The sequence below is a fragment of the Bos mutus genome, chromosome 27 (assembly GCF_027580195.1).
Source record: "Bos mutus isolate GX-2022 chromosome 27, NWIPB_WYAK_1.1, whole genome shotgun sequence".
NCBI classification, from domain to species: domain Eukaryota; kingdom Metazoa; phylum Chordata; class Mammalia; order Artiodactyla; family Bovidae; genus Bos; species Bos mutus.
Window position 1 is genome coordinate 35618495 of NC_091643.1, and position 15597 is coordinate 35634091.

The window sequence follows — 15597 nt, forward strand, 5'->3', positions numbered from 1 at the left end:
TTGGAATATGCTATCTAGGTTGGTCATAACTTTCCTTCCAAGGAGTAAGCATCTTTTAATTTCATGGCTGCTATCAACATCTGCAGTGATTTTGGAGCCCTCCCCAAAATACAGTCTGACACTGTTTCAACTGTTTCCCCATCTATTTCCCATGAAGTGATGGGACCAGATGCCATGATCTTAGTTTTCTGAATGTTGAGTTTTAAGCCAAATGTTTCACTCTCTTCTTTCACTGTCATCAAGAGGCTCTTTAGTTCCTCTTCACTTTCTGCAATAAGGGTGGTGTCATCTGCATATCTGAGGTTATTGATATTTCTCCCAGCAATCTTGATTCCAGCTTGTGCTTCTTCCAGCCCAGTGTTTCTCATGATGTACTCTGCATATAAGTTCAATAAGCAGGGTGACAATATACAGCCTTGATGTACTCCTTTTCCTATTTGGAACCAGTTTGTTGTTCCATGTCCAGTTCTAACTGTTGCTTCCTGACCTGCATACGTTTCTCAAGAGGCAGATCAGGTGGTCTGGTATTCCCATCTCTTTCAGAATTTTCCACAGTTTATTGTGATCCACACAGTCAAAGGCTTTGGCATAGTCAATAAAGCAGAAATAAATATTTTTCTGAAACTCTCTTGCTTTTTTGATGATCCAGTGGATGTTGGCAATTTGGTCTCAACTAACTGAAATTAAAAGATGCATACTCCTTGGTGGAAAAGTTATGACCAACCTAAATAGCATATTCAAAAGCAGAGACATTACTTTGCCAACAAAGGTCCATCTAGTCAAGGCTATGGTTTTTCCTGTGGTCATGTATGGATGTGAGAGTTGGACTGTGAAGAAAACTGAGTGCTGAAGAATTGATGCTTTTGAACTGTGGTGTTGGAGAAGACTCTTGAGAGTCCCTTGGACTGCAAGGAGATCCAACCAGTCCATTCTGAAGGAGATCAGCCCTGGGATTTCTTTGGAAGGAATGATGCTGAAGCTGGAATTCCAGTACTTTGGCCACCTCATGCGAAGAGTTGACTCACTTGAAAAGACTCTGATGCTGGGAGGGATTGTGGGCAGGAGGAGAAGGTGATGACAGAGGATGAGATGGCTAGATGGCATCACCAACTCAATGAACATAAGTTTGAGTGAACTCTGGGAAATGGTGATGGACAGGGAGGCCTGGCATGCTGCGATTTATGGGGTCGCAAAGAGTGGACACAACTGAGCAACTGAACTGAACTGAACTGAACTGAATACTGAAGAACAACTTCAGTTAGGTGGTATTAGTACTGACAGTTTTGACAAGAAAAAAACAAAAGCTAATAGTTATAAAATGCTTTATACAATTATTAGCTTATGTTAGTTTTAGTAAGTTTTGTAAAATTAATGTGAATTAATATATGTAACTATGGTGATATAATCACTTAAAACCCTATTTTGCAAGGTTAGGGGCTACCACTGTGACAGAAAAAGTTTAAAAATATATAATTTTAATTTCTCTGCATAATTCATATTTTTATAATTCTAACTTTTGCCTCTTGCCTGTCACAATAAGTGAAATAAATAAAATTCAGAATTAAAGTTTTAAATTCTCCTCTTCCTAGAATGTTAGATTTTGTCCCTACCCCTCCCCAAACAGAAACTGTTCTTTCTAAACAATGAGAATTGCATTGTAAACAACTATAAGTTGTTTAACCTAGAATTTTTTCCTTTAACTACAACCAAGAAGGATGAAACAGCCCCAAATTCTGTACTGTGGTGCCATTCACATCCACCACAGAATGTTAAAAACATTTGTATACTGCTATACAGATTGTCTAAACATCAATAGATGATGTCCACCTTTGGCTTCCAAACCACCAAGGTTTATAATACAAATTATTGATTTCCCCATAATTTTTACAAATGGTAACATTTCATAATCTGGTTGAAGTCCACATGCTTAGTTTTATATACAGTTGATAATCTATATTTCTTTATCAAACTGAGCCCTAGGTAGTATTTTATTGTCTCCTTGGTAAAGTAGAGTGACCTATACAACCAGGTCACTTAACGCTTCTTTCTTTTTGGAAAAATGACAAATTCGGGGACTTGAATAATTGTTTAGGGTCCTTTTGCTTGTTTTAAAATATACCATTACATTGTATTGAGTATTTTGAAAGACTTCCAGAAGACAATTAGTGATATTACAAAAACAGCTGATAATATAACATAATCTAAAAAAATAGAAAGAAAGGTGACTTAAAGTCACAGAATAGTAAATAACATGGTCTTACCAGAAAAGCAATCCATCCATCCACTTTCTCATTTGTAAAGAAAGAATGTTTTGCACTTGAGCAGGGACACCATTATAGCCAGCAGGTATATTGAATGTTGAGTAATTGCCAGAGACTATACTTGGACTGCAAGGAGATCCAACCAGTCCATTCTGAAGGAGATCAGCCCTGGGATTTCTTTGGAAGGAATGATGCTAAAGCTGAAACTCCAGTACTTTGGCCACCTCAGGCGAAGAGTTGACTCACTGGAAAAGACTCTGATGCTGGGAGGGATTGGGAGAAGGAGGAGAAGGGGATGACAGAGGATGAGATGGCTGGATGGCATCATTGACTTGATGGACATGAGTCTCAGTGAACTCCAGGAGTTGGTGATGGACAGGGAGGCCTGGCATGCTGCGATTCATGGGGTCACAAAGAGTCGGACACGACTGAGGGACTGATCTGATCTGATACAATGTGACTATACTCAGTTCACTTCAGTTCAGTCACTCAGTCATGTCCAACTCTTTCTGACCCCATGAATTGCAGCACACCAGGCCTCCCTGTCCATCACCAACTCCTGGATTTCACTCAAACTCACGTCCATCAAGTGGGTGATGCCATGCAGCATCTCATCCTCTGTCGTCCCCTTCTCCTCCTGCCCCCAATCCTCCAAGCATCAGTCTTTTCCAATGAGTCAACTCTTCGCACGAGGTGGCCAAAGTACTGGAGTTTCAGCTTTAGGATCAGTCCTTACAAAGAACATACATGGCTGATCTCCTTTAGAATGGACTGGTTGGATCTCCTTGCAGTCCAAGGGACTCTCAAGAGTCTTCTCCAACACCACAGTTCAAAAGCAGCAATTCTTTGGTGCTCAGCTTTCTTCACAGTCCAACTCTCACATCCATACATGACCACAGGGAAAACCATAGCCTTGACTAGATGAACCTTTGTTGGCAAAGTAATGTCTCTGCTTTTCAATATGCTATCGACGTTGGTCTCCTTCCAAGGAGTAAGTGTCTTTTAATTTCATGGCTGCAATCATCATCTGCAGTGATTTTGGAGCCCAAAATATAAAGTCTGACACTGTTTCCCCATCTATTTTCCATGAAGTGATGGGACCAGATGCCATGATCTTCATTTTCTGAATGTTGAGCTTTAAGCCAACTTTTTCACTCTCCTCTTTCACTTTCATCAAGAGGCTTTTTAGTTCCTCTTCACTTACTGCCATAAGGGTGGTGTCATCTGCATATCTGAGGTTATTGATATTTCTCCCGGCAATCTTGATTCCAGCTTGTGCTTCTACCAGCCCAACATTTCTCATGATGTACTCTGCAGTAAGTTAAATAAGCAGGGTGACAACACACAGCCTTGACGTACTCCTTTTCCTATTTGGAACCAGTCTGTTGTTCCATGTCCAGTTCTAACTGTTGCTTCCTGACCTGCATATAGATTTCTCAAGAGGCAGGTCAGGTGGTCTGGTATGCCCATCTCTTTCAGAATTTTCCACAGTTTATTGTGATCCACACAGTCAAAGGCTTTGGCATAGTCAATAAAGCAGAAATAGATGTTTTTCTGGAATTCTCTTGCTTTTTTGATGATCCAGTAGCTGTTGGCAATTTTAAATCTGGTTCCTCTGCTTTTTATAAAACCAACTTGAACATCTGGAGGTTCACGGTTCATGTACAGCTGAGGCCTGGCTTGGAGAATTTTGAGCATTACTTTACTAGCGTGTGAGATGAGTGCAATTATGCGGTAGTTTGAGCATTCTTTGGCATTGCCTTTCTTTGGGATTGGAATGAAAATTGACCTTTTCCAGTCCTGTGGCCACTGCTGAGTTTTCCAAATAAGCTGGCACATTGAGTGCAGCACTTTCGCAGCATCATCTTCCAGGATTTGAAATAGCTCAACTGGAATCCCATCACCTCCACTAGCTTTGTTCATAGTGATGCTTTCTAAGGCCCACTTGACTTCACATTCCAGGATGTCTGGCTCTAGGTGAGTGATCACACCATCGTGATTATCTGAGTCATGAAGATCTCTTTTGTACAGTTCTTCTGTGTACTCTTGCCACCTCTTCTTAATATCTTCTGCTTCTGTTAGGTCCATACCATTTCTGTCCTTTATCGAGCCTATCTTTGCATGAAATGTTCCCTTGATATCTCTAACTTTCTTGAAGAGATCTCTAGTCTTTCCCATTCTGTTATTTTCCTCTATTTCTTGGCACTGATAGCCGAGGAAGGCTTTCTTATCTCTTTTTGCTATTCTTTGGAACTCTGCATTCAGATCTTTATATTTTTCCTTTTCTCCTTGCTTTTCGCTTCTCTTCTTTTCACAGCTATTTGTAAGGCCTCCCCAGATAGCCATTTTGCTTTTTTGCATTTCTTTTCCATGGGGATGGTCTTGATCCCTATGTCCTGTACAATGTCATGAGCCTCAGTCCATAGTTCATCAGGCACTCTATCTATCTGATCTAGTCCCTTACATCTATTTCTCACTTCCACTGTATAATCATAAGGGATTTGATTTAGGTCATACCTGAATGGTCTAGTGGTTTTCCCTACTTTCTTCAATTTAAGTCTGAATTTGGCAATAAGGAGTTCATGATCTGAGACACAGTCAGCTCCTGGTCTTGGATAGAGCTTCTCCATCTATGGCTGTAAAGAATATAATCAATTTGATTTCAATGTTGACCATTTAATGTATGTGTTGAGTCTTCTCTTATGTTGTTGGAAGAGGGTGTTCGATATGGCCAGTGCATTCTCTTGGCAAAACTCTATTAGCCTTTGCCCTGCTTCATTCCATATGCCAAGGCCAAATTTGCCTGTTACTCCAGGTGTTTCTTGACTTCCTACTTTTGCATTCTAGTCCCCTATAATGAAAAGAACATCTTTTTGGGGTGTTAGTTCTAAAAGGTCTTGTAGGTCTTCATAGAACTGTTCAACTTCAGCTTCTTCAGAATTACTGGTTGGGGCATAGACTTGGATTACTCTTATATTGAATGGTTTCTCTTGGAAACAAACAGAGATCATCCTGTCATTTTTGAGATAGCATCCAAGTACTGCTTTTTGGACTCTTTTGTTGACCATGATGGCTACTCCATTTCTTCTAATGGATTCCTGCCCACAGTAGTAGATATAATGGTCATCTGAGTTAAATTCACCCAGTCCAGTCCATTTTAGTTCGCTGATTCCTAGAATGTTGATGTTCACTCTTGCCATCTCCTGTTTGACCACTTCCAATTTGCCTTGATTCATGGACCTGACATTCCAGGTTCCTATGCAATATTGCTCTTTATAGATCGGACCTTGCTTCTATCACCATTCACATCCGCAACTGGGTGTTGTTTTTGCTTTGGCTCCATCCCTTCATTCTTTCTGGAGTTATTTCTCAACTGATCTTCAGTAGCATATTGGGCAGCTACTGGCCTGGGGAGTTCCTCTTTCAGTATCCTATCATTTTGCCTTTTCATACTTCATGGGTTTCTCAAGGCAAGAATACTGAAGTGGTTTGCCATTCCCTTCTCCAGTGGACCACATTCTGTCAGACCTCTCCACCATGACCTGTCCGTCTTGGGTGGCCCCACACAGCATGGCTTAGTTTCATTGAGTTAGTCAAGGCTGTCATCTGTGTGATTAGATTGACTGGTTTTCTCTGATTATTGTTTCAGTGCGTCTGCCCTCTGATGCCCTCTCGCAACACATATTAAACAGAACTTAGTCACTGGTGCTCACTGCCCAGTGACAGTGACAAATATGTAGATAAATTATGTAAACAGCAATATAAATAAGAGGCTTGATGACACATTTAGAGAGTTTCAAGGTTAAGATATAAAATAAATATTCAGAACAAAGGATCTTATATCCAAGGTTTATTCAAAGAGTCAGGGTCTAGCTATTTCAGTTCTCTAATATTCAGTATGGTGATTGACACATGAGATGTTTAATTTTAAAAATATGAAATGTAATTATGATGCATTTGACTGCATTTCTAACCAAGGATACCTGGATTTCTGTCAAAAAAAAACTTAAAAAAAATATTCAGCAAGGTCACCTCTAAGCACTTATTAAGTAGGCGATACTTATACATGATATCTGCCTACTTCCCCTGTCAATCCCTTTTGCCTTTCTAATTCCAATTTATAGAAACAGAAAAAAGAAAGAAAATAGTTGCAGCAGAGTTGAAAAATAGGAAAATATGTAAATAATGTTGATATAAGTATTTATCATCACAGCCTACTAATATTAACTTCAGTTTCCTATATCTAATGCTTTAGACTGGTAATTCCAAAAAATATACATTGTTTACACCTCTTCCTGACATTTTGTGATTTTGATGTTCCCTTTTACATCTTCATGTTTACCCTCACATAGTACACTTTTGATATACTTATGTCTCATTTATTTCTAACATTGCTTATAGAGCTAGAAGACTGATTATTTAGCCAATATATTGTCTTGATACGTAACTGTGAAAACCTGGGAACAGATGCAGAGTGAAAGCATTTGTAGTTGTGTTCTCCTTCCCCTCCTCGTATTTATAAAGCTGTTAGCGTTCTTAGGTGGGCTTCTCTTGTGTTTCACTGGTAAAGATCCCACCTGCCAATGGAGGAGACATGTATTTGATCAACCACTCAGTATTCTTGCCTGGGAAATCCCATGGACTATGGAACTTGGTGGGCTACAGTCGACAGGGTCACAAAGAGTTAGGCATAATTTAATGACTAAACAATAACAAAAGAACAACAAGTGTTCTTAGGCACTGTATGGTTAGTGACTGATGTTTTTAAAATATCACTCTTTTTTTCAGTTAGGTAGACATTAGACTATTAAGATAATCAAATACTTTGGTTTAAATTTAAAATTCTACTAGTGGTGTTCCCTACTTTCTGAAATTTACGAAGAATGCAGATTAAAAATCATACTTTGTTCTTAAATTGCAGATAGCAGGGGAAAACCACTAGACAATTCAGGTATTACCTAAATAAAGTCCCTTATGATTATACAGTGAAAGTGCAGATAGAGTCAAGGGATTCGATCTAATAGACAGAGTGCTTGAAGAACTATGAATGGAGGTTTGTAACACTGTACAGGAGGCAGTAATCAAGCCCAAGAGAAAGAAATGCAAAAAGGAAAAATGGTTGTCTGTGGAAGTCTTAGCTGAGAAAATAAGAGAAGCTAAAGTTAAAGGAGAAAAGTAAAGATATACCCATTTGAATGCAGAGTTCCAAAGAAAAGCAAGGAGAGAAAAGAAAGTCTTCCTCCGTGATCAATGCAAAGAAATAAAGAGGAAAGAGGAAAACAACAGAATGGGAAAAACTAGAGATCTCTTAAAAAAATTAGAGATACCAAGGGAATATTTCATGCAAAGATGGGCACAATAAAGGACAGAAATGGTATAGACCTAACAGAAGCAAAAGATATTAATAAGAGGTGGTAAGAATACACCAAAGAAATGTTCAGAAAAGGTTTTCATGACCCAGATAACCACGATGGTGTGATCACTCACCTAGAGTCAGACATCCTGGGTTGCAAAGTCAAGTGGGCCTTAGGAAGCATCACTACAAGCAAAGCTCTGGAGGTGATGGAATTCTAATTAAGCCATTTCAAATCCTAAAAGATGATGCTGTTAATTGCTGCACTCAATATGCCAGCAAATTTGGAAAATGCAGCAGTGGCCACAGGACTAGAAAAGTTCAGTTTTCATTCCAATCCCAAAGAAAGAAAATCTCAAATAATGTTCAAACTACCACACAATTGCATCATCTTACACGCTAGTAAAGTAATGCTCAAAATTCTCCAAGCCAGACTTCAACAGTATGTGAACCATGACCTTCTGGATGCTCAAACTGGATTTAGAAAAGGCAGAAGAAACAGAGATCAAATTGTCAACATCTACTGGACCTTAAAAAAGGCAAGAGAATTCTAGAAAAACATCTACTTCTGCTTTACTGACTATTTTAAGCCTTTGACTGTGTGGATCACAATAAACTGTGGAAAATTCTGAAAGAGATGGGAATACCAGACCACCTGACCTGCCTCCTGAGAAATCTGTATGCAGGTCAAGGAGCAACAGTTAGAACTGGACATAGAACGATGAACTGTTTCCAAATTGTGAACGGAGTATATCTGTGCTGTATATTGTCACCTTGTTTATTTAGTTTATATTCAGGGTACATCTTGTGAAATGCCAGGCTGGATGAAGCACAAGCTAGAATCAAGATTGCTGGAAAAAATATCAATAACCTCAGATATACAGATGACACCACCCTTATGGCAGAAAGTGAAGAGGAACTAGAAAACTTCTTAATGAAAGTGAAAGGAGAGTGAAAAAGTTGGGTTCCAACTTAACATTCAGAAAACTAAGATCATGGCATCTGGTCCCATCTCAACATGGAAAATAGATGGGGAAACAGTGGAAACAGTGACAGATTTTATTTTCTTAGGCTCCAAAATCACTGCACATGGTGACTACAACCATGAAACTAAAAGGCTCTTGCACCTTGGAAGAGAAGTTATGACCATCTAGATAGCATATTAAAAACCAGAAACATTACTTTGCCTACAAAGGTCTGTCTAGTCAAAGCTACAGTTTTTCCAGTAGTCATGTATGGATGTGAGAATTGGACCATAAACAAAGTTGAGCACCAAAGAACTGATGCTTTTGAACTGTGGTGTTGGAGAAGACTCTTGAGAGTCCCTTGGACTGCAAGGAGATCAATCCAGTCAGTCATAAAGGATGTCAGTCCTGAATACTCATTGGAAGGACTGATACTGTAGCTTAAGCTTCAGTACTTTGGCCATCTGATGTGAGGAGCTGATTTTTTGGAAAAGACACTGATGCTGGGAAAGATTGAAGGCAGGAGGAGAAGAGTACAAAAGAGGATGTGATGGTTGGATGGTGTCACTGACTTGATGGACATGAGTTTGGTCAAGCTCAAGCGGTTGGTGATGGACAGGGAATCCTGGTGTGCTGCAGTCACAAACAGTCGGACACGACTGAGTAACTGAACTGAACTGAACTGAAATTTAAAATTCAAGTTAAAATTTACATTGAATAATTTAATCAGTAACCATAAGCTAACAAACTAGTGTTAGGTTTGGTAAAAGTATTCAATTTATATATGGTAGCTTATATTTTAATATCTCTAATAAAGAAAAAGGATTTTAAGTTATTTAGTTAGCACATATTGTTCCTTATTATACAAAGAGGTAATGAATGAAAGGGGTGAAGAAAATGTGAACTTTTTAAGAATCAGTGTTCAAACCTCATACCCTTACTCCCAGAGCTTAACTCTGCTATCTATCTGGAGATGCTATAAAATCATATTAAGTGCTTTTGTCTCTGACCCCAATAAGTATTAAATAAGGCTGATAGTAGACACATTTGTCTTTTGATGTGACATATTTTGGAGGGCATACAAAGATTCAGAAAGTGAAAGTCACCTAGTTGTGTCCAACTCTTTGCGACCCCATGGATTATCCTCTGTCCATGGAATTCTCAAGAAAAGAATACTGGCGTGGGCAGTCATTCCTTTCTCCAGGGCATCTTCCCAACCCAGATATTGAACACAGGTCTCCTGTATTTCAGGCAGATTCTTTACCATCTGAGCTACCAGGGAAGCCCCATAAAAGATTCAAATAGGTTACAAATGAATTTTTAAAAAATGCCTCTGAAGTTTTGACAAAAGTGCCATGTAACTCAGTACTTTTCTATTTTCTTTTATTTATTACTTTCTGAGTCCAGTGGCCCTTATGGCAGGAAGCAATTGAAGAAATTATTATTATAAGCACTTTAAGAAATTATTAAATAAGAAATTATACAGAACACATACCTTTCATTATTTGTCTGTGCAACGTACATTTTCTTCTAATGCTTCCTGGTTTCCTTTAATTTAAAATCACTGCCTCTTCCTTTGAAGAAAAGCATCCATCCTTGTTTCTCAGAAGAAAGTTGTACACTAACACTCTGTGTTTTCTTTAGGTGAAGTGAGGTGAATATGATTTTTCCTTTACTTCTTTCTAAGGCATGAAAGCACAGGCACAATACTTTTTCTATCAATTCCTTGGAGGTTCTGTTTGACAAAATCAGAGGAAGAATTTACCTCCTCCCTCAGGCTTACAGGTTGTTACATTCTCAGAGATTTCCACTGTAGAGCTTCCAACAAATTCTTGTTTTGAGGGGAAAAAATCAAAAGTGAGCAATGTGAAATGTTAGCAACAACTCTGTCTCTATGAATGACATAATATGTCCCAACAAGTTGCAATCTGTTATGTGCAAATATTGAACTGATTTTCATCTCTGAATATCACAATGGCTCAGAATATTTGATAAATTCCTGATAATGTTTATGTGCAGAACTGTAAAATACAATTTCTTGAACCTGCTGGATCCATACCTGACACATTCATGCTTGTAAGTATTTTCTATGTATTCTTTACATCATGTTTAAATTGACCTGTTAAGTTTGGTTGTAAATTTCATAAAGATGCTTTTTTTTGTAGGGACATTAATTGTTTTCTAAAGAATTCTTCTTTAAAAATATACATTTTTAAATGATGTATTTAAGTCTATAATTTGTTATCACTTTAACATTCTATGCAGATGACCATTTTCATATATAAATTTGTACTAATTCAAAACTATTCCTAAACACATGGACAACAGCCTTGTCTAACTCAATGAAATGATGAGCCATGTCGAGTAGGGCCACCCAAGATGGATGGGCCATGGTGGAGAGGTCTGACAGAATGTGGTCCACTGGAGAAGGGAATGGCAAACCGCTTTAGCATTCCTGCTTTGATACCCCAGGAACAGTATGAAAAGGCAAAAGGATAGGACACTGAAAGATGAACTCCACAGGTCAGTAGATTCCCAATATTCTACTGGAGAAGAGTAGAGACATAACTCCAGAAAGAATGAAAAGATGGAGGCAAACCAAAAACAACACCCAGTTGTGGATGTGACTGGTGATGGAAACAAGGTCGGATGCTGTAAAGAGCAATATTGCATAGGAACCTGGAATGAATTGGAAGTGGTCAAACAGGAGATGGTAAGAGTGAATATTAACATTTTAGGAATCAGTGAATAAAAATGGACTGGAATGGGAGAATTAACTCAGATGACCATTATATCTACTACTGTGGGCAAGAATCCCTTAGAAGAAATGGAGTAGCCATCATAGTCAACAAAAGAGTCCAAAATGCAGTAGTTGGATGCAATCTCAAAAACGACAGGGTGATCTCTGTTTGTTTCCAAGGGAAACTATTCAATATCACAGTAATCCAAGTCTATGCTCTGACCAGCAATGCTGAAGAAGTTGAACGATTCAATGAAGACCTACAAGATCTTCTAGAACTAACACGCAAAAAAGATGTCCTTTTCATTATAGGGGACTGGAGTGCAAAAAGTAAGAAATCAAGAAACACTTGGAGTAACAGGCAAATATGGCCTTGGAGTACAGAATGAAGCAGGGCAAAGCTACTGGAGTTTTGTCAAGAGAATGCACTGGTCATAGCAAACACCATCTTCCAACAACACAAGAGAAGACTCTATACGTGGACACCACCAAATGGTCAACACTGGAATCAGATTGATTATGTTCTTTGCAGCCACAGATGGAGAAGTTCTATATAGTCTGCAAAAAACAAGACTTGGAGCTGACTGTGGCTTGATCATGAACACCTGATTGCCAAATTCAGACTTAAATTGAAGAAAGTAGGGAAAACCACTAGATCATTCAGGTATGACCTAAATCAAATCCTTTACAATTATACAGTGGAAATGAGAAATAGATTTAAGAGACTAGATGTGAGAGAGTGCTTGATGAACTATGGACAGAGGTCTGTGTACAGGAGAGAGGGAGCAAGACCATCACCAAGAAAAATAAATGCAAAAAGCAAAATGGCTGTCTAAGGAGACCATACAAATAACTGTGAATAAAGAGAAACAAAAACCAAAGGAGAAAAGGAAAGATATACCCATTTGAATGCAGAGTTCTGAAGAATAGCAAGGGGAAATAAAAAAGCCTTCCTCGGTGATAAATGTAAAGAAATAGAAGAAAACAATAGAATGGGAAAGACTAAAGATCACTTCAAGAAACTTAGAGATACCAAGGGAACATTTCATGCAAAGATGGGCTCGATAAAGGACAGAAATGGTATGGACCTAACAGAAGCAGAAGATATTAAGAAGAGATGGCAAGAATACACAGAACAACTGTACAAAGAAGATCTTCATGACCCAGAAATCATGATGGTGTGATCACTCACCTAGAGCCAGATATCCTGGAATGTGAAGTCAAGTGGGCCTTAGGAAGCATCACTATGAACAAAGCTAGTGGAGGTGATGGATTTCCAGTTGAGCCATTTCAAATCCTAAGAGATGATGCTGTGAAAGTGCTGCACTCAATATGCTAGCAAATTTGGAAAACTCAGCAGTGGCCACAGGACTGGAAAATGTGTTTTCTTTCCAATCCCAAAGAAAGGCAGAGCCAAAGAATGTTCAAACTACCACACAAATGCACTAATTTCACATGCTAGTAAAGTAATGCTGAAAATTCTCCAAGCCAGGCTTTAGCAATACATGAACCATGAACTTCCAGATGTTCAAGCTGGTTTTAGAAAAGGCAGAGGAACCAGAGATCAAATTGCCAACATCCACTGGATCATGGAAAAGGCAAGAGAGTTCCAGAAAAACATCTATTTCTGCTTTATTGACTATGCCAAAGCCTTTGACTATGTGGATCACAGTAAACTCTGGAAAATTCTTCAAGGGATGGGAATACCAGACCACCTGACCTGCCTCTTGAGAAATTTGTATGCAGATCAGGAAGCAACAGTTAGAACTGGACATGGAACAACTGACTGGTTCCAAATAGAAAAAAGTATGTCAAGGCTGTATATTATTTAACTTATATGCAGAATACATCCTGAGAAAAACTGGGCTGGATAAAGCACAAGTTAGAATCAAGATTGCCAGGAGAAATATCAATAACCTCACATATGTAGATGACACTGCCCTTATGGTAGAAAGTGAAAAAAAAACTAAAGAGCCTTTTGATGAAAATGAAAGAGGAGAGTGAAAAAGTTGGCTTAAAGTTCAACATTCAGAAAACTAAGATCATGGCATCCAGTCCCATCACTTCATGGCAAATAGAAGGGGAAACTGTGGAAACAGTGGCTGACTTTATTTTTGGAGGCTCCAAAATCACTGCAGATGGTGTCTGTATCCATGAAATTAAGACACTTACTCCTTGGAAGGAGAGTTATGACCAAACGAGACAGCATATTGAAAATCAGAGACATTACTTTGTCAACAAGGGTCCATATAGCCAAGTCTGCAGTGTTTCCAGGAGTCATGTATAGATGTGAGAGTTCGACTATAAAGAAAGCTGAGTGCCAAAGAATAGATGCTTTTGAACTGTGGTGTTCGAGAAGATTCTTAAGAGTCCCTTGGACTGCAAGGAGTTCCAACCAGTACATCCTAAAAGGAAATTAGTCCTGAATATTTCGCCACCTCATGCTAAGAGTTGACTTATTGGAAAAGACTGTGATGCTGGGAGGGATTGGAAGCAGGAGGAAAAGGGGATGACAGAGGATGAGCTGGTTTGACAGCATCATCGACTCAATGGACGTGAGTTTGAGTGAACTCCGGGAGTTGGTGATGGACAGAGAGGCCTGGTGTGCTGTGGTTCATGGGGTCGCAAAGAGTTGGACACAACTGAATGACTGAACTGAACTGAACTGATTCATTGGAAGGACTGATGTTGAAGCTGAAACTCCAATATTCTGGCCACCTGATGCAAAGAGCTGACTCATTTGAAAAGACTATGATGCTGGGAAAGATTGAAGTCAGGAGGAGAAGGGGACAATAGAGGATGAGATGGTTGGATGGCATCACCGACTCAATAGGCATGAGTGTGAATAAACTCTGGGAGTTGGTGATGGACAGGGAGGCCTGGCGTGCTTTAGTCCATGGGGGTACAAAGAGTCGGACATAACTGAGTGACTGAACTGAACTGAAAAATGTTAAAGATTCTATGAGACCTATACATTAAACCATTTATTTAATCTGATGCTTTTTATTATTGGTTTTTTTTTCCTGCCGTCCTAGGTTTTCATTGAACAATATTTTATCATTCTATGGTATCTGACTTTAATGTATGAATTACAGTATATATGTATTTTAAATAATCTAAGTCCAATGTCAAATACATTTAGGACCTTAAGAATATTGTGAATACTTAAAACACAGCATTCCTAATACTTATCTTCATCCCTTGTGAATTTACTGTCATTCATGTCATTCAAACCCTATGCTATAGTCCAAAAATTGTTGCTGTTATTGCAATAAATATTGATCTTTTAGAGAAGTATGATAAAGAAGATAAGCATTTGTTTTACATTTAAAAAAATTTTTTCATTACCTTTTTTTTAAATTTTATTTTATTTTTAAACTTTACATAATTTTATTAGTTTTGCCAAATATCAAAATGAATCCACCACTTTTAATATACATCCAAGTTTTTGTTGCATATCATTTTTTCTACCTGAATCTCTTCATTTCTGCTGGTAATGAATTCCATCATGTTTTATTTGAAAAGAAACTTCCTTTCTGTTCACCTTTAAAGAGTAATTTTGGTGAATACGTATATGTAATTCTGCACATTTTTCTGTTTCAAAGATTTTCTTGCTTGCCTGGTTTTGATGAGAGGTTCACTGTATTTCTTATCCATGCACCTCTACAGTTTTGTCTCTTCCATTTGCACATCTTCAATTTTATTTTTTGTCTTTGTTTTTGGTTTTCTATAGCTTGATTATATGCCTAGGTGTGTTTGTGTGTGCACATGCATATGTGTGTATCTAGATTGTATTGAGTATATATAGATTGTATTGAGTATATATTTTATATAATTGATACACAGTAACATGTTTAAGTTTAACTTGATCAAATGAATAACTAATTGGTTATTTTGGTTAGAGATGGGAACACCAGTCCACCTTACCTGCCTGCTAGGAAATGTGTATGCAGGTCACGAAGCAATGGTTAGAACCAGACATAGAGCAATGGACTTGTCCCAGATTGTGAAAGGAGTACATCAAGGCTTTATATTGCCACCCTGCTTATTTAACGTTTATGCTGAATACATGATATGAAATGCTGTGCTGGATGAAGCACAAGCTGGAATCAATTGCCAGGAGAAACATCAATAACCTCAGATATGCAGATGATACCACCCTATGGCAGAAAGGGAAGAGGAACTAAAGAGCTTCTTGATGAAAGTGAAAGAGGAGAGTGAAAAGGCTGGCTTAAAACTCAACATTTGGAAAAATTAGATCATAGTATCCAGTCCCAT